Genomic DNA, 21,273 nt, shown 5'->3' on the forward strand with positions numbered 1-21,273 from the left:
CATCTCATTTCCTTTTTTTTTTTTTTTTTTTGGTAGTTTGTCTTAGTCAGGCAAAGGCCTTAAAATAAGATATCTGGACTGCAGGAAATAATTTGACAGTCTCCGGAGATATCTCTATGAATAGGATGCAAAAATGAGGACCAGAAAACAGAGAAGCTGGTAGATTTGTAATACGATGAACCAGTATTCCCAGTGTGAACTGGAACATGGCCAAAGTCAAGTGGTCAAGATAGAGGTGGCTATGGAAACTATGACACATAAAGAAAGTTGAACAGAACTGAGGAGATGAAGCGTGAAGCCTGAAAAAGGGAACCCGTGGTAACCTAAAGATGAGAAATTAAGCACCTGTTATGTGTAGGCTAGTTCTGTGGGGCTGAAAAGAAAAAACAAACTGGGAAAATTTCTGGTAACTAGAATTTGTCTCAAAAGCAAACAAAAAAACAAACAACAAAAATAACCCCTAGGACATTGTGAGGTAGTATGTTTATCAGCAGCATGACATTATGAAAGAGACTCATTCATTCTACTCAATTTACAGATTGCCTACATTCAAGTCATAGAGAAATACAGAATGAGATTAAATGACTTCCAAGAACTTCCACAATTCTGAGCAGCTATGATTCTGTTCTTTAAAAAAAGAGAGTGCTAAACCACAACCAAGAGAATTGCCAGATTTTTAAAAAAATGTTTTATATGATTTACAGAAAAACTAGTGATTCAGAAAGAGTTTTATAAAAGCCGTGGATACACCCAGAGTTGATTTTATGGCTCATGACTGGCAATATTAATGGAAGCACTAATAAAAGTTATGATATATAGTAATAAAACACCTAAGCATGGACTCATAAATCATATTCCAACAGGATAAGGAAGGTCGTTTTTCTTTTGTGATTTAATACAGTTTTCCACAGGAGACCTATAAACCCTCAGTAGAGGCTAAAGACTGAGGTTCAACCATGCTGTTTCAAAGATAAAATAGCAATGAATATGTAGATATGAAAAAAAGTGACACTCTAGATTTATGAAGTGTAAATTGTTTAGTCACCCCACTTGATAGCATAAGAACACAGAAGGTTGCTTATTGGGTTCTCCTAACTTAAGATTTAATAAGTTGACTTTCTCCCATTCAACTCTACCAAAATTCTAGACTGATGTTTGAGGAGGCATTAAAACATACTAGGTCTAAGAATTCCTCATATCAGTGATGGTGAGCGCTGTGAATTGTGCAAGACTGTTGAATCACAGATCTCTACCTCCGAAACAAATAAAACATTACATGTCAAAAAAAAAAAAAAAAAAAAGAAGATAGCAGGAGGGGAAGAATGAAGTGGGGAAAATCGGAGGGGGAGATGAACCATGAGAGACGATGGACTCTGAAAAACAAACTGAGGGTTCTAGAGGGGAGGGGGGTGGGAGGATGGGTTAGCCTGGTGATGGGTATTAAAGAGGGCACGTTCTGCATGGAGCACTGGGTGTTATACACAAACAATGAATCATGGAACACTACATCAAAAACTAATGATGTAATGTATGGTGATTAACATAACATAATAATAATAAAAAAAATACTAGGTTTGCTCACAGCCATTATTTTTGCATCTCAACCACTTACCCCTGCCATCTGGTATCACAGCTACCTTATTCACTCAGGAACTATTCCTCTGACACCTGAGAGGGCTGTCAATCATAAGACCTTCCCACCCCTGTGTCTCAGGTATGACTCTGGCTGGCCAAATTTTCCCATCCACCTCGTGGTGGTTAATTTTCTGTGCCAATTTGACCGGACTAAAGGATGTCGAGATAGCTGGTAAAACATTATTTCTGGGTATGTCTGTGAGGGTGTCTCTGGAAGAGATTAACATTTAAATTGGAAGACCAAGTATAAGATCATCCTCACCAATTTGGGTGGGCATCATCCAATCCATCAAGGGGCCAAGTCAAAGAGGCAAAAGAAGGGCAAATTCTTTCTCTCTCTGCTTGAGCTGAGACATCCATCTTCTCCTGCCCATGGACATCAGTGCTCCTGGTTCTTGGGTTTTTGAACCCAGACAGGAATTTACATCATCAGCCAACCCCCGCCCCCGCCCCATTTCTCAGGCCTTTGGACTTAAGACTGAATTATACCACCAGCTTTCCTGGTTCTCCAACTTTCCCATGCTGTAGTATATGGGACTTCTTGGCCTCCATACCTGTTGGTTCTGTTTCTCTGGAGAATCCTGACTAAAGCACATCAGGACAGTGACTTGTCCAGAGGGTACTCCCATCTGACCCTAACCCTAACCCCTTTTCAGAGATTATTAGGGATGTTAAGAGGAGGCTTAGGTGAAGCTTTGGGGAAGCTTATCTCCTGTTATCACAAGCACTAGGGACTGTGTGAGTCTGGAGATATTGGGAACCCACTTTGTCACCACAAGAAAAGAGATTCCCTGGGAGTAAACCGATGCAGAGAAAAGAAGAGTCAATAAATGGGAAGAAACAGAGGCCTGATAACATTCTTTGAGTTCCTGAATCCAGCTATGATTGAATCCATATGATGGCTTGCACTTTTCAGATTCACGAGACAATGAATTCTTGTCTACTTAAACTAGTTTCAGTTCATTTCTGTCACTGGCAACCCTGAGTCCTAATTAATTAGCTATGACAGTTACTTTTATGTTACAGGTTTATCTCTTACATTTTCTGGTAATTATCTTCAAAGAGCTAGTAACCTTGAGTAAGAGACCTTTTCATTGACAACTTAGAGAGGACTCATTTCATTTACTTATTTTTGAAGAGTGACCCATGGAGGTGCACTAGTTAGGAAGGAATAATGTTGAGCACCAAAGCCATCCTGGGATTTGAGCTTCTTTTCCAAGTTAAAATGAGTTGGTCATTATGATGTGATAATAAAATATATTTATCCCATCTCCCATGTTCTTTGAGAGATGTAGCTAACACCCCTCCCCACAAAAGATGGGATCTAGATACTCTTTCCTTGAGTCCAGATGGGGCTTGTACAGCCCTGATCAGTGAGGAATGATGGGAGAGATGCCATGTGGCTTCTGAAGATGGGCCATAAAAAGGATGCAGCTTTTGCCTGGCTCTGTCAGGACACTTGCCCTTGGAACTCAGCTTCTATGCTATGTGGAAACTCAAACCAGCCCATATGGAGAGGCTCATGAAAGGGGAACTGAAAGTTTCAGCTGACAGCCAACATCAACTTCCAGACATGTAAGCAAGCCTTTAGATGACTCCACTCCCAAGACTTGGAGTCTTATAGCTGAGGCCCCATCATGCTTTCCACTGTGGCCTGTCTGAAATCCTGACTCTTTCAAACCATGAGAGACAACAAAAGATTATTTTTATTTTAAGCCACTAAGTTTTGGAGCAATTGTTAAATAGTATTAGGTACTATTTAACATGGTCATCTTAGTTGAGATGATAGATAACTAGAGGCATACTTATTTTGCAGAAAAGGAGAATTTTACAAGGACTGAAATGAAGTAACTGCTTTTCTGGCTATAGTTTGGAAATTCATATAGACATTAATTTCCATCATTTTAACGGTATACTTTTGAAATTGAAGTGTCATGTGTTATTTGGGGGGAAGTCATTAATTTATTTAAGAAATCAGTTAAATAAAAACAAGAAGGTAAACTAATTTACAAAGAGGTCATGATAATACTTTAGGGAAGGTGCAATGAAATACAACAGTGTCCAATTACTTTCTTTTGCAGCTCTGAACACTTTTTTAATTTGTGAAAGATTTACAAGATCCTCTTCTACATTAAGAAAAAAACTCCACAAATCCACTCCTGAAAAATTCTAAAAGAGAGAGGAAATGAGAGAAAATCTGAAAAAGCTTCAAAGTTGCCATAGGAATCAAATCCCAGGCCCAGCCTCATGATTATGCAAATCATTTCAGGTTCAGAGGATTAACTAATACACTCCACTGAGAACCTTGTCTGAAAGAATAGTATCTAAATCTGCACCCAGAGCAGCTAACGTGAGCGCCTAAGAATTGTCACCTGTTCTGTTCTTCTGGACCCTTTCGCTCTTCAGTTCTTATAGTTTCAGTTCAGTATTCACATATTTTCTGCAATAGAGGTTTCACAAAGCATTATGTTCTTTAGGGAAATACTGGAGTGGAACTTAAAATATTCTGTTGTACAAAAGCAACAGCAGCTGGTGGAGTTCATAGAAACCAGTAGAGCCCAATATAATGAATTATAAGCATGCCTGTGTTTAAAGCAAGCACTGACATAAAAGAAGCAACAGAACACAAAATATGCTTCTATTTAGCTCATAAAAAATATGCATAGTATCAAGTAAACCATAGATAATGATTAAATAATCCAGGGAATTCAGGTACCAAGTCATATTTTGCTCCCCCCTCCTTTGAACATCAGGTGCAAAGAAGTTAGGTTAATCATATTCTTTCATTTAGGCCATACTATAATCAGTCTTTTTTGCAGCAGTCCTCTCTCTTTTTACTCCTTCATTCCTGCTCCCTGCTATCCCTCCACCCTCCCCCTTGATAGCTACCAAGAGTAATATGCTTGGTATTTGTCTTTGTTGTATCTTGAAAAATGTAATACTGTTTCTGTGTCACTTGATGTTGAAAACATACATTAGTAGGATTACACTACACATCTCAATTTATTTCTTGCCTTTTCTACCAAACACTGGGTTTTTAAACTCTGTCTCTGTTGCTGTATGTGTGCTGGTTCATTATTTCTGACTGTAGCAGAGTATTCCATAGTATGCCGCTGCTGCATTGTAATTCTCCATTTCCACCGTGATGAACTTATATAGCCTCCAAATCTCTACCATCATAAACAACACCATGATGGACATCTTTGATCTTGCACCTTCTTTATGACATATGTGTGAGCTGTTCTACAGAAAGTGAGGTAGATTGCTGGGTTATTTGATATATGCATCCATAATTTCACCAGACTGTTTTCCAAGATGTCCATTGGTCTACCCCCAACCTTCAGCAGTAAGTGGGGGTTGCTTTTCCCCACATCCTCACCAACACTTGGTATTGACTTTCTACCTTTTTAGAAATACTATGTTATTATCTTAGTTTGCATTTTTCCAGTTACTTGTGATTTTGGATCTTTTCACGTGATTGTTGCCAGTTTGGGCTTCCCATTTTATCAACCTATTTATATTTTTCTATTGGACAATCTTGTATTTCTTTTATTGATTATGCAAATCATTTCAGGTTCAGAGGATTAACTAATACAGTCGGCTGAGAACCTTGTCTGAAAGAATAGTAAATCATTCTTCTGTATATCTTTGAATATTCTAGGCCTAGCACTGTCCAATAAGGTAGACATTAGCCACATGTGGCTATTTAAATTTAAAATAATTAAAATTTAAAAATTAAAAACTTAGTTCTCAGTTACATTATCCCCATTTCAAATGTCCAGTAGCCTGATGTGGGTAGTGGCAACTATACTGGAGAGCACAGACACAGAATATTTCCTTCATCACAGAAAATTCTAAGGGACAGCACTGTTAAATATTAATCTCTTGTCAATTTTTAACATTGCAAATATATTGTCCCAAATGATCAACCAACTATAAATCTTATATATTGTGTCCTTCATTGAATAAAAATCCATAATATTCATGTAGTCATATCTATTTTTTTAAAGATTTTATTTATTTATTTGAGAGTGTGTGTGCACTAGTGGGGAAAGGGGCAGATGGGGAGGGAGAGGGAGAGAGAATTGAGCAGACTCCATGCTGAGCGCTGAGCCTATGGCAGGGCTCGACCTCAGGACCCTGAGATCATGACCTGAGCCAAAACCAAGAATCCGATGCTTAACAGACTGAGCCATGCAGGCACCCCTCATTAAAGACTTTTAACTAGTGTCAGTAAGTTTTTCCAATAAAAGTCCTATGCATTCTTTGTTCAATTAATTTGAAATGGAACATCTAGAACACCAGCTTATTGTATTTTACCAATTCTAAAATGTACTTAGTTTTGTTTTGCTTCATATTTGAACATCCTTGGAATCAGGATTCATCTTTAGATTGATGACATCTAACAGCCATATTGGCAATATTCACCTCCACCTTGCCCCCTGAGTGGTATATAAACTAATGCTACATTGAACCATAGATGGTTTCCCATTAAAAAAAAAAGTATATATTTTTATTTAATATTTTTTACTTGTTGCTTTTCTTTCCCTTTGGTTTCTTTTGTTTACTCCCTTGAAATCTCCAACTGATCAAAATCAAAACTGACCACTGTTTAGAAATACTCATTCACTTTCCAAATTATTATATGCACTACTTATTCTAATACTTGATAATACTAAGCGGGCATTTCTACATTTTTTGTAGACAGAGCAAATCTATTTTCTTGTTTTGCTTGTAGTTTTTTTTAATGAAAAGTTTTTGAAAAGTATAATAGATAATATAGCAAATTCTCATAAGCCGACCTCCCAAATGAACAAATGCTGACATTTTATATTTGCTTCAATTCTATTTCTTCTTCTCTTTTTAACAATAAAATTTCTATTTTATTTATCAGTTTAATTTATTTTTACTTAATAACAAATTATTATCTTGATGAAGTCCCAAAAGTTCATTTTCACTTTTGTTTCACTTGCCTTTGGAGATGTATCTTGAAAGCAGTTGCTGTGGCCGATGTTGAAGAGGTTACCGCCTATGTTCTCCTCTAGGATTTTGATGGATTCCTATCTCACACTGAAGTCTTTCATCCATTTTGAGTTTATCTTTGTGTATGGTGTGTGAGAATGGTCAAGTTTCATTCTTCTGTATATAGCTGCCCAATTTTCCCAGCACCATTTATTGAAGAGACTGTCTTTTTTCCATTGCATATTTTTTCCTGCTTTGTTGATTATTTGACCATAGAGTTGAGGGTCCATATCTGGGCTTTCTATTCTGTTCCATTGGTCTGTATGTCTGTTTTTGTGCCAGTACCATGCTGTCTTGGTGATCACAGCTATGTAATATAGCTTGAAATCAGGCAAACTGATGCCCCCAGCTTTGTTTTTCTTTTTCAACATTTCCTTGGTGATTCGGGGTCTTTTCTGATTCCATACAAATTTTAGGATTGTTTGTTCCAGCACTTTGAAAAATGTCATTGGAATTTTCATTGAGATGACGTTGAAGGTATAGATTGCTCTGGGCAGCATAGACATTTTAACAATGTTTATTCTTCCGATCCATGAGCATGAAATGTTTTTCCATCTTTTTGTGTCTTCTTCAATTTCTTTCATGAGTGTTTTGTAGTTCCTAGAGCCTAGATCCTTCACCTCTTTGGTTAGGTTTATTCCGAGGTATCTTATGGTTTTTGGTGCTATTGTAAATGGAATCATTTCTCTAATTTCTCTTTCTACAGTTGCATTGTTAGTGTATAAGAAAGCAACTGATTTCTGTGCATTGATTTTGTATCCTGCCACAGTACTGAATTGCTGTATGAGTTCTAGTAATTTGGGGGTGGAGTCTTTTGGATTTTCCACATAAAGTATCATGTCATCTGCAAAGAGAGAGAGTTTGACTTCTTCTTTGCCAATTTGAATACATTTTATTTCTTTTTGTTGTCTGATTGCTGTTGCTAGGACTTCTAGTACTATGTTGAACAATAGTAGTGAGAGTGGGCATCCTTGTCGTGTTCCTGATCTTAAGGGAAAGGCTCTCAGCTTTTCCCCATTGAGGATGATATTCGCTGTGGGTTTTTCATAGATGGATTTTATGAAATTGAGGAATGTTCCCTCTATCCCTATACTCTGAAGAGTTTTAATCAGGAAAGGATGCCGTATTTTGTCAAATCCTTTTTCTGCATCAACTGAGAGGATCATATGGTTCTTCTCTCTCCTCTTATTAATGTGTTCTATCACATTGATTGATTTGCAAATGTTGAACCACCCTTGCATCCCAGGGATAAATCCCACTTGGTCGTGGTGGATGATCCTTTTAATGTATTATTGTTGGATCCTAATATTAGCTAGGATTTTGTTGAGAATTTTGGAATCCATATTCATCAGGGATATCGGTCTGAAATTCTCCTTTTTGATGGGGTCTTTGCCTGGTTTGGGGATTAAGGTAATGCTGGCCTCATAGAATGAGTCTGCACAGCAAAGGAAACAGTCAGCAAAACAAAGAGGCAACCCACAGAATGGGAGAAGATATTTGCAAATGACACTACAGACAAAGGGCTGATATCCAAGATCTATAAAGAACTTCTCAAACTCAACACCCAAAAAACAAATAATCAAGTTAAAAAATGGGCAGAAGACATGAACAGACACTTCTCAAAAGAAGACATACAGACACATGAAAAAATGTTCATCATCATTAGCCATCAGGGAAATTCAAATCAAAACCACATTGAGATACCACCTTAACCAGTTAGAATGGCAAAAATAGACAAGGCAAGAAACAACAAATGTTGGAGAGGTTGTGGAGAAAGGGGAAACCTCTTACACTGTTGGTGGGAATGCAAGTTGGCACAGCCACTTTGGAAAACAGTGTGGAGGTGCCTCAAAAAATTAAAAATAGAGCTACCCTATGACTCAGCAATTGCACTTCTAGGGATTTACCCCAAAGACACAGATGTAGTGAAAAGAAGGGCCATATGCACCCCAATGTTCATAGCAGCAATGTCCGCAATAACCAAACTGTGGAAAGAGCCAAGATGCTCTTCAACAGACAAATGGATAAAGAAGATGGGTCTATATATACAGTGGAATATTACTCAGCCATCAGAAAGGATGAATACCCAACTTTTACATCAACATGGATGGGACTGGAGGAGATTATGCTAAGTGAAATAAGTCAAGCAGAGAAAGTCAATTATTATATGGTTTCACTTTTTTGTGGAACATAAGGAATAGCATGGAGGACATTAGGAGAAGGAAAGGAAACATGAAGGGGGGAAATCAGAGGGAGAGATGAACCATGAGAGACTATGGACTCTGAGAAACAAACTGAGGGTTTTGGGGGGGATGGGTTAGCCCGGTGATGCGTATTAAGGAGGGCACATATTGCATGGAGCACTGGGTGTTATATGCAAACAATGAATCATAGAACACTACATCAAAAACTAATGATGTACTGTATGGTGACTAATATAATAAAATAAAATTTAAAAAATAATAAATTATTATTACAAACAAAGTTAAAGTTCCCTGTTTTTCCCTTTCCATGCTTAAATCCCAACCTCCTCGGAGGCAACTACTCTCTTGAATTTGGAGTGTCACCAATCCATATTTTGCCTACTTTTATTACATACCACTGGATTCATAAGTAACATGAAGTATTATGTTGTGGATTTTAAATTTTTACCTGTATGACAGTATGACAGTGCTGCAGTGAACTTTGAACGTACTTCCTTGTTCATGTTCAGGTGTAAAAATTCCTTAACCACATCTATTTCTTTAATAAAAGCAATCTGTTCTTTAAAAGGAAAAAAAAATAGGTAAGTTCTCTTATTCTTTTCAAAAAGAAAATATAATTGACAAAAGCTCTAAGAATATCTTTTCTCCCCTTTGTATGAACTAGAGGGTGCTAGTGCATTATAATGAAGATGGTCATTGTAACTACATTTCATGAAAAAGCTCCTATCCAAATGTCAACTTTATTCAGTTGGAAATGATTTTTTAGAAAACTCCCTGTGCCCTTTTTTTTCCCCAAAACACCAAGCACAGCCTAATCATTTTCCATACAATTCCTTTGGCAAATACAGATTTGCATAACCGTTACATTAAAAATATTGAAATTTCTGTGATCTGTGCTTAAGTCTACAATATCACTGCATTGTTCAATATGTAAATCTAGTATGTATCTGAGCATTTATATTACATCCATTTCTATAGCAACAGGGTAGATTTAATAAACTGTACATATATTTCACAGTAATATTTAATTGTACAAAAAATTACTACATTTCTATCATCTACAGAAGGTACACTGCAGTGTCCTCCAACCACAGTCTTCCTTTTTTACAATTCAAAAATAAAAGTGTGGGGTGCCTGGGTGGCTCAGTCCTGAAGCGTGTGCCTTGGCTCGGGTCATGATCCCAGGGTCCTGGGATTGAGCCCCCCATCGGGCTCCCTGCTCAGCAGGGGGCCTGCTTCTCCCTCTCCCACTCCCCCTGCTTGTGTTTCCTCTCTCGCTGTGTTTCTGTCAAGTAAATAAAATCTTTAAAAAAATGAAAATAAAAGTGCATGTAAGATAAAAGTCAAAGTGTGTCAAGGGGCAAACGGTGAAATAAGTCTCCTTCCTACTCTAGACTTTAAGTTCCCCAGAATCTTTGTCTCAATTTATAATAGAGTAGCTGTTTATATGATACTTTATGATATTCAACAATAGGACTTAAGTAACAGTTATGAGAAAAAATAGTCTGACAGTTGAATGAATCTGAAAATAGACCTGATACAAATGATTGCTATGCAAGGCAGCCTTACAGATGACTTCAAGGAATGGTAGGTGTTTACAAATATTTCTTGATCCCCACGTGGACCAGTTCCAGAGTAGCTTCTTATTACCAGCAGTCTGGCACCTGTTTTGGAGAACAGTATCTAGTGAAGCGTTCCTCCCCCCTATACTGGCACATACTTCAGGGGGAACACTCTTCCCCCTGAACCTCCACACAGATCATTTACTACTTTTTACTCTGCCAACTTCTCATCAGTGAATTTTCTTTCAGTGTCTACCAAACACTGTCAGGTGACCCCATACCGGAGACACCGTAACTCCCTTCAAATGTATTCTATTCTCAAAAAATGAATAAACGTTGGTACTATTTGGTCCATGGAATGCTTTATTATTCTTAGGAAACTTTGAAATAGTGTCAATAAATATTTTTTGGTTTTCCCCCATTTTAATTCACTTCTTTAGTTTTATGCATTTAAGTTTAATTAGTTTAATGTAATTTAATTTTAATTAAATACATAAGTTGGTACTCCCATTCTGATATGTTCCATTTTCTATTTCTACATCAACAGACTGCATTTATTTTTTAAAAAGGGGTGGGGGGAGAAGGCAGATAAAATCAACATTATGGTAAAGACAAGAATTCCATAGCATTTGGTTTATTTTCATAACTGTTAATTGGATAGAAACAGTCATGCAAGGACCTGATGATCAACCAACATTCCCAAGCATGGCCCCAAGAAAGAATCACCATGACTTCTGCCATAGTCAGACATGGCATTTTTATTAAAAAATGAATTCACAAAGAAAACAGCATTTCATAATCATGCATGGATTGCCTTGGGTGATGTTATCCATTACTGCATACCACAAATAAAAATAAATGAATAATAAAGCAAAACCAATGTTTAATTGCCCTTTTGTGGTTTTGCTCCCATACATTTCCAAAGACAGAAATTTTCCCTCCTACGAAGTCAGTGGAAAGAAAAAAAACTCTTTCTGAAAATTATTAATTGAATCCAGCAGAAATATTAACATGTAGATAATATTATTTCTTTAGTAAAATTAATCATATAGGCAAAATCTGTAAAATGGTTTTTATCCACAAAAGAACTCATGGTATGATATGTAGCATGAAACTAGAAAATATCCATACTTAAATCTCTTTAATCTTTGAGCAACCATTTGATTTTTAGCCATAATGTGTCTATAAAACTGTATTTCTCCTTTCAATTACCCATTGTCATTTCAGCTACTTTCTGTACTCATTCACTTAGAGATTGAAAAGACATTATCTGAGGGCAAAGGAAATAATTTCAAGTTCCTGAATTCAACTCATGTGCCTTCATTTCTCTCCTCTTCCTCTCCCCGCTCCCACCTCCCACCCCAGCCCCTCTGCCCCATCCAAGGGGTGGGCTGGCATGAAACCCAGAAAAGGACTATCTGAGCCTCTCTCTTGCAGTAGTTTAGGTGGCAATGTGGAGAGAATGGGTCAGTTGGCATCAGGAGAAGAAAATAGAAGAAATTCAGAGAAGGGCCATGAAAGCCCATGAATAAGCTGAAGTTAGGACAAGGTGAAAACCCAAATAGAGGACCAGATAGTAGGCGGCAGCAACAAGAGCAGTAGGAGCAAACAGAGCTGGGCCACACGGCGAACAAGAGTCACCATGTTTCCTGCTAGTGAGGGGACCAGAGCCAGTTTCATGGACATGTGACCACGAACACAGCCCAGTACTTGATTTAATGTTCTGCTGTCTCAGTCTTGAAATTTTCATTAATTTTATCTTTGACATAGCCACAATAAGCATGTCTGCCACTCCTTACAGCCCCATTTATATATAATGTTCACAGCGTCCCAGGAGCACAGAATCCTATGGATCTGTGATGCCCAGGAGTGCAGAGGCTCAGAGCAAGTACAAGGTAAGGCTGTATGTTTAAGGCTGAGTAAGCAGGGCACTCACACCCCCAAAGGGCCACACTTTGCGTCAGAACCAGAACTGTTTTGAAAGCACAAACAATGCAATGTGTGGGGTTTTTAAAAAGATTTTATTTATTTATTTATTTATTTAAGAGGGGCAGGGAGGAGCAGAGGGAGAGGGACAAGCAGACTCCATGCTTGTTAAATAACAAATTTAAAAAATCATGACAAGTTGAGAGAGAGACAGCAAAAGAAAGGAAAAAGCTTTATACCTTAGGACCCATAATGGCAGTTTTTACCTGCTTTTTGATCTAAAGACTGCACATTTTCAGTGTGCACCTGCAAATTATGTAGCCAGCCAAGGAGAGGGCTGTACAATTACACGGATCCAGGAGCCACCTGTATCCTGAATGGCCTGCATGTCCAGTCCCCACCAGGGCTGACTGATACCTTGTTCTTCTGTGAGGTTTTGGAACTTGATTTTTCTGGGTCTCCATGTGTCCTAGCTGTGTTTCTGAGATCCCTGTTTCCTTATTTGGGCAAGAAGACTTAAAATAGACTTCCTTAATCTGAGACAACCAGAGTTCTCTATTCTTTTTTTTTTTTTGCCTAAGATATATTTTTTTAAGATTTTATTTATTTATTTGTCAGAGAGAGAGAGAGCACAAGCAGGGGGAACAACAGGCAGAGGGAGAAGCAGGCTCCCAGATGAGCAAGGAGCCTGATGTGGGACTTGATCCCAGGGCGCTGGGATCATGACCTGACCCGAAGGCAGACACTTAACCGACTGAGCCACCCAGGCATCCCCAGAGTTCTCTATTCTTTACAATTAAAAGCATCTAACAGAAAAAGCACAAAATATGGTATGAATTTTAGTTAGTAAATCATACAGAAATATTTTCATTCACAAAGTAAGTGATGCTAACTTAAACATGCTGCATTGGAAAAAATAGATTTTTGTTTAAAATAAAAATAATTTAGCTTGAAAAGTCTGTATGAAAAGCTGTGCAAGTGAAATACTGCTAAACAAAAATCCTCTAAAAAATCAGCAAAATGAATGAGGACTCTGGTCCTTTCATCAGACTTGTGCCCTGAGGGACTCCAACCTTTATGTGTGTTTTAAGGAAGACATATCAGGTGTTACATGATCACTGTGGCTTTGGTTCTAAACAGGGGGTGGCCATCAGTGCAAGCTGAATCAGTGAGGACATGTGCCTCAGCATGACCAATAAGTAGAAGGAGAACAAATGTGTGGGATATGATCGAGGAGGCCAGCAATGTGTTGTGGAAACCAGCAAGCAAACCAGAAAGCTTGAGAAATATTGCAAAATGTACAATATGATAGAGACCATGAGCCACTATCAGAAAATTTGTTTTACCTTTAAAATTTGTCCTTTTGGGATTTCCTCCCCTTGAAGAGGGCAGAAAGGTACTTACTGAAAAATTTAAACATTTTAGTAAAGTTATAGTTGTGGATGATGTACAAAAATTGAGTAGCTGGAGAAGATGTCTTAAATTTATTTATTTTTTATTTTTTTAAAGATCTTATTTATTTATTTGAGAGAGAGAGAGAGATCACAAGCAGGGGGAGCGGAAGAGGGAGAAGCAGACTCCCAGCTGAGCAGGGAGCCCGATGCAGAACTCGAACCCAGGACCCTGGGATCATGACCTGAGCCAAAGGCAGATGCCTAGCCCACTGAGCCACCCAGGTGCCCCCTTAAGTTTACTTTTAAGTGTATATTTAGGATTGACGTGACACTATGCCTCCCTGTCCTGCAGAGACACCCCAACCAAACTGCCCAAGAAACTCAGGCTGCCCACTTCTGTGGTCAAGAAGGCAAAGGGCTACAAAGAAGAAACACAGACTTAGACTGGAGCGAGAAAAAATATACATGGTTTGAGTGATAGAGTGGTTCCAAACCTTAACAATCCTTTAGAAATTAAACAGGTGGCAGCTTTCAGCTTCTCTTGGTTTGTTCAGGGTGCTTTGCTTAAATAGCAGGGGTCTGTGCTTAAAACATGTAACTTTCTGTTCACAGCCAATCACATAGGTGCTGGTCCTTTACACGGAGAACTGTTTTTGTTAGAGGTTATAATGTGCTGAAAATAGGAACAGCGAGGGTTTAGGTAACATCACAAGGAACAAATCTGGAAGAAAGTTAGAGGTGTTCCGGTTATTTAGGCTAATTATGAAAGTCAGTACTTTTGGACATGCATTCCCATAAACCATCTCCTGGAGGTGCTGCTGTCTAGGAGGAACACAGGGCTGAGCGGAATGTCCAGAGTTTTGTTTATAGCAGAAAAGGATAAGAAGAAAGATGTTATTATCATTCAGACCTTTAAAATTGGCCATTAACTTGAAAAACTGTATGTGATTGTAACGTTTTCTTCTTTGGTGTGCAAACTGCTTACCTAGTTGATTTTAATTTCCTATTTAGTTACTTGGTAGGAGGATGACCTATCAGTTATGTAACTAAGTAGGTGGGAGGAGAAGTGGTGACTGAAGTCATGCGGTGAATACAGTACATGACTATCTGTAAAAAACCCTAAAGCAGTGGTTCTCAAAGTGGGGTCCCCAGACAAGCAGTATCAGCACTCCCCTGGAAACCTGTTAGACCTGCAGACTCAGAGGCCCCACCAGACACCTACTGAATCAGAAGCTCTCAAGGTGGGGCCCAGCACTCTGCTGCATTTTTGACAAACCCTCCAGGTGAGTCTGATGCATAAAAAAGCTGGAGAACTTCCATGCCAGAGAGCAGTGTGAGCTGAGTCGGGTCCTTCATTGAGATCTCCCCACACACGAACCACCGCAGCCTCAGGTGTTTCCGTGCTCCGGGCCCCCAACCCTGGGCACTCCTTGTCTGTGTCAAGGTACTTACAGGCTTTATTCAGTTGCTCTGCTGCTGAGGTATAGAAAATTTAAGTATCAAACCTTTAATCTTAGCAGATCATCTGCTTTTACACTCAAGTGAACTAAAATAAAGAAAATTATTCAAATAATTTACATATTCAAGAGAGGAGCTTTGGAAGGACGCAGCATTAAATAAATCAGATTGTATGTAAGAAAGCGTTGAAGAGCCGTCTATTCATTTAAAACAAAGTTCTTTTTGGAATGCCATAATGCTTATTATAAACAATTAGCCAAATTGGATTAAACTGCATGAACTTTCACATTGGTCTTGACATTAGTGTCTGCAAAGGTGAATTTTAGCTCATAATGATGGCAATTTTTATAAATATTAGATTGCTACCTCACCTTGCTTAATCTCTTTGTCAGATACTGGAATCATTCAAAATTAATGTTCAAAGGGTCAGAGTTGGGCCCTAGGAAGAGCACATTCAGAAGCTCCTACCATCAGTACTAACTAGATCGGTGCAAGAGGCAACTTGACCCTGAGCCCTGTGCTATGCAGGGTTGTGCTTAGGCTCCCCTCCAGACTCAGGGCCTTCTTGGTGCCTGAGTCCTGGAATTACCTGCCCAACAGCCCTGAACTCACATCCAAGGCTGGGACAGGCCTCCTTCTTTGGGCTGCCTTCCTGGGGTCGGCCACAGCTCTAGTGGGTATACCCCTAGAGCCAAGGAGTGGCTCTGGGGCCCCTTTGCTGGGAAGAGGGCTCAAGTGTGATGTGTGGGCTGTGGGGGTGGTCCACAATCATTGTGTAAGGAGAGAGCTGGGGGGTGGGAAGAAAACGGGCAGCCCTTTGATTAGGGGCCAATTCTCCCTGCTCTACGATGAGAAACTTGGAGGAATTCAATAATTCTAATATTAAAAACTGACCTCCTAAGGCGCTATAAAGACAGAGTATATACTTTGTTCAATAGCTTATTAGCTTGATTTATAATTCTAAATATTTAGATGAATAGTGTGTGGACTTCCATTAGCATTGTTGCTCCATACCCCTCAAATGTTAAAGGTGGGCTAGTCACCCACAGTGACTTGTGTCCACCCCATTATATGAAATTTGAACCTTCAATTAATATTACTGAGTTCTCTGAGTGCCATCTATGAACAATGGTTAATAGCAAACAGCATGGGAGGTTTATAGGTGAACTTGGAGAGCAGTCCTGGGGTAATGAGGAGGCATTCCAGCTCTTCTGTTCACAGTAAAAACCTGCTTTAAGTAAGACAAAGGGAGCAAACCATGGATAGGCGGGAAGAGAGGCCTTTAAAATGTACCAGAGGGATGCCTGGGTGGCTCAGTCGGTTAAGTGTCTGCCTTCAGCTCAGGTCATGATCCTGGGGTCCTGGGATTGAGCCCCACGTCCGGCTCCTTGCTCAGCGGGGAGCCTGCTTCTCCCTCTGCCTCTGCTGCTACCCCTGCTTGTGCTCTCTCTCTCTCACACACAAATAAATAAAATCTTCAAAAAATAAAAATAAAAAATAAAATGTACCAGAAAAGCACTTCAAGGAATATAACACGGAGTTGGGCTGCTGGAATATAAGATCAGCCAGTGGCTTGGCATGGAGTGTCTAGGTACAAAAGGGGATAACATCATGATTAAGAGTTCAGGCTCAAAAAACACGCATGTTTCTTCAATCTTGGACCTGATAGTTATTAGCTATGTGATTTGAGGGGAAAATGTATTAACTTCCTCTGTGCTATAGTTTCTCCACGTGTAAAATGGGAATAATAATAGTGCCTACCTTATAGAGTGGTTGTGAGAATGAAATGCAATGGAACAGGTATAGTGTAGAGTGCCTGGCACATTGTAAGCATGCAGTCAATGACAGCTGCAACTCCTTCTCCTCCTCCTCCTCCTCCTCCTCCTTCTTCTTCTGCTCTTCTTTTTCTTCTTCTCTTCTTCTCCTTCTCCTTCTTCATATTATTATTATTATTATTACTCCCTAAGAAAATATTTGCCCATAGGGATCATAGGCAAACTTTCGAGTAAAAAGCAAACTCTTCAAAATGGATACATTCCTAGAAACATATAAATTACCAAAACTAGAAGGCATCCAAATCAGCAAAGAAGTCAAACTCTCACTCTTCGCAGAAGACATGATACTGTACACAGAAAACCCAAAAGACTCTACCCCCAAATTGCTAGAACTGATACAGGAATTCAGCAAAGTGACAGGATATAAAATTAATGCAGAGAAGTCAGTTGCATTTCTATACACTGAGACAGAAGAAAGAGAAATCAAGGAATCAATCCCATTTACAATTGCACAAAAACCCAGAAGATACCTAGGAATAAACCTAACCAAAGAGGCAAAGGATCTGTACTCAGAAAACTATAGAACGCTTATGAAAGAAATTGAAGAGGACATAAAAAATGGAAAAACATTCCATGCTCATGGATTGGAAGAACAAATACTGTTAAAATGTCTATATTGCCTAAAGCAATCTACACATTCAGTGCAATCCCTATCAAAATACCACCAGCATTTTTCATAGAGCTGCAACAAACAATCCTAAAATTCGTATGGAACCAGAAAAGACCCCAAATAGCCAAGGAATGTTGAAAGAGAAAACCAAAGCTGGAAGCATCACAGTTCCAGGCTTCAAGCTACAGTACTACAAAACTGTAATCAAGACAGTAATGATGTGACACAAAAACATACACATAGATCAATGGAACAGAATAGAGAACCCACAAAGGACTCTCAATGGTCGACTAATCTTTGACAAAGCAGGAAAGAATGCCCAATGGAAAAAAGACAGTCTCTTCAACAAATGGTGTTGGGAAAATTGGACAGCCACATGCAGAAGAATGAAACTGGACCACTTTCTTACACCATACACAAAAATAGACTCAAAATGGATGAAAGACCTAAATGTGAGACAGGAATCCATCAAAATCCTAGACAACATAGGCAGCAACCTCTGTGACCTTGGCCGCAGCAACTTCCTGCTAGACATGACTCCAAAGGCAAGAGAACAAAGGCAAAAATGAACTATTGGGACTTCATCAGGATAAAAAGCTTTTGCACAGCAAAGGAAACAGTCAACAAAACTAAAAGGCAACCTACAGAATGGGAGAAGATATTTGCAAATGTCTTATCAGATAAAGGGCTAGAATCCAAAATCTATAAAGAACTTATCAAACTCAGCACCCAAAAAACAAAAAACCCAGTCAAGAAATGGGCAGAAGACAGGAACAGACATTTCTCCAAAGAAGACATACGAATGGCCAACAGACACATGAAAAAATGTTCAACATCACTCGACATCAAAACCACAAGGAGATACCACCTCACACAGGTCAGAATGACTAAAATAACAACTCAGAAAACGACAGATGTTGGTGAGGATGCAGAGAAAGGGGAACCCTCCTACACTGTTGGTGGGAATGCAAACTGGTGCAGCTGTGGGAATTCACAGTGCCTGGATAGACAAAATCTGACTTGTATATGCCTCCCTGGATGGGACTAATTGAAAAGCAAAGGAGGAGTGCCCAGAACACTGGGCCTTCTTTGAAGTTTCTTGGCTGAAAGCAGCCAGATTCTTACTGAGGCTCAAGATTCTCATCTAGGGAGTAAATATTTAAATTTTGAAAAAAAACAGGCATCTGTGGTGGTCACGTACTTCACGAACTCCTTGCCTCCTTGCTCTTATCATGTACTGCCCCATATATTATTGTCCTGACCATTAAGGTTATGTTTTCTTCCTTGTTTTGCACTTGCGCCTGGTGTACTGATATGACCCCAATAAAAATGGAGACAAATCTTGGCTCGAGGCCTTTCACCACTAGAGCGTCTGGTCCCCAGGCCTCTCCTTTCTCCTACTAAAGTGTCTGGAGTAATCTTTTCATTTGCCATCTCAGGGTTTGCTGGCCAAACCTGACAGTGCAGCCACTCTAGAAAACAGTATGGAGGTTCCTCAAAAAGTTAAAAAAAGAACTATCCTATGACCCAGCAACTGCACTACTAGGTATTTATCCAAAGGATACAAACAGTGATTCGAAGGGGCACATGCACCCCAATGTTTATAGCAGCAATGTCCACAATAGCCAAACTATGGAAAGAGCCCAGATGTCCATCGACAGATGAATGGATAAAGATATGGTGTGTGTGTGTGTATATATAATGGAATATTACTCAGCCATCCAAAAGAATGAAATCTTGCCATTTGCAACAATGTGGATGGAACTAGGGGGTTTATTATGCTACATGAAATATGTTTGTCAGAGAAAGACAAATACCATATGATTTCACTCATATGTGGAATTTAAGAAACAAAACAGATCAACATAGGGGAAGGTAAGGAAAAATAAAATAAGATGAAAACTGAAAGGGAGGCAAACCATAAGAGATGCTGAACTCTAGGAAACAAACTGAGGGTTGCTGGAAGGGAGGTGGGTGGGGGATAGGATAATTGGGTGATGGGCATTAAGGAGGGCAGTTGATTTAATGAGCACTGGGTGTTATATGCAACTGATGAATCACAAATTCTACCTTTGAAACTAATTAAAAAAAAAAAAAGCAGGCTCTTCAATGAATGAATTCAGCTCTGACCACAGGATAAACACATCCTGAACCTAAGAAGGAAAAGACTTTAGGTCACACAGCAAGGGAACATCATGTTCCAAAAGGAAAGAAGTCAAAATCTAGAATGTTTTTGGTTCATCTGGGAGGATTCACATGGGAATTTTAATAACTCTTCATCTTACTCCACATGGCTAATGGAATTTACTGTCAGTTAGTTTAATGCAATGTTAGCTTTAACCTCACAGAGCCCCAGGTTTGCATCCCAGCTTTACCATTTACTGTCTGACCCTGAACAAGTTACTTAGCTTCCTTATGCTCTTGATTTTCTTATCTGCAAAATGGACACACTAATAATAAAACAACAGTCCTAATACTACTACATAGTCTTGCTGTGAAGATTGCATGCAGTGGTGTACTAAAGTCAGCTCATACTATTTTGGTCAACTGTTAAATTTTCAGGATTTTTCTAGGCCACTTGTTGAGCCTTTGGGGAGTTTGAAATTAGCCATGGTCAGTGTATTTCTGCCATGAAGATTTGCAAATGCTTAAATCAGGCCCCTTTCCTCCCTGAGAGGCATAGCATTGATTACATGCAATAAATATTTAAAAGGCTTAGCACTGTACACGTCACAAAATAAGGCCTAAATTAAGTTAAATATTTTTAATTGTTTACTGAGCTCTTAATATGTCTAGACATCTATTTTAGACGCTGTATAATGTACTACTAGAAGAAGCTAGGCTGTGCACAGGTAAACTTGGCCAAAATACCCAGTATTATACTTTCCCTTCTAAATGTGTATCTTTAATAATGAAGCAAATAACACCTAATTTTAAAATACCAAATAAAATAGCGTAATTGGACAGTGTGTACTGCCTCAGCTGGATTATTATAATTTATTGTGGGCTTTGCCATGGATACCTAATAATATACACAGTTGATAAATTAAGACATCAGGAAAGAAGACTTCTTATATATGTCTGTCAGAGAGTGATTCTCATTGTACAAAAAGTTTAAATTAAATGACAACTTAATTCTCAGCTACACTACATTTTTGTTTTCTAAGCATTGTTTCTTCTATGAGAGGACACTAGAAAGCAAGAGAAAAAGGAAGTGGTGCTCGGTGTTGGAATGTGTGTATCTCTCTTTGCAAACAAGAATCCACTTTTTCCTCTCTAATTTGACAGCTTTAAAAAAGTAGCTAGTCATATGTTTGGAACAATTTGGATGATACCCAAGAAAAATACAGCACTGGATTATGAGAATCTTTAGGTACATTCCAGGGAAACAAAGCAAAACAAAACAAAACAAAAAACCACTCAACTGGGAGTAGTTGCTTTAGGTATGGTTTAGGCCAGAAGGATGAATTGTGTTTGCATGCCGGTGATTTTTACCAACTATAACACAGTATATTTGCAGTGCTTCTCACATTTAAGTGTGCATGAGAATTTCCTGAAGAGCTTATTTAAATACTGGTTTTCCTAGGCCCCACCCCAGAGATTCTGCTTCTTTAGGTCTGAGAGGGG

At 38.9% G+C, this 21,273-nt stretch overlaps 1 long non-coding RNA gene across 1 annotated transcript in view; it reads right to left on the minus strand.

The window, feature by feature from the left end:
• The window catches only part of LOC118544007 (uncharacterized), a 198,556-nt gene that overhangs the window by 126,643 nt on the left and 50,640 nt on the right, over window positions 1-21,273 (minus strand). Inside the window, exon 5 of the long non-coding RNA XR_013447212.1 lies at window positions 9,310-9,420. This is a non-coding gene — a long non-coding RNA (uncharacterized LOC118544007). The remainder of the gene's footprint in view (window positions 1-9,309; window positions 9,421-21,273) is intronic.

The sequence above is a fragment of the Halichoerus grypus genome, chromosome 4, assembly GCF_964656455.1.
Source record: "Halichoerus grypus chromosome 4, mHalGry1.hap1.1, whole genome shotgun sequence".
Lineage (NCBI taxonomy): Eukaryota > Metazoa > Chordata > Mammalia > Carnivora > Phocidae > Halichoerus > Halichoerus grypus.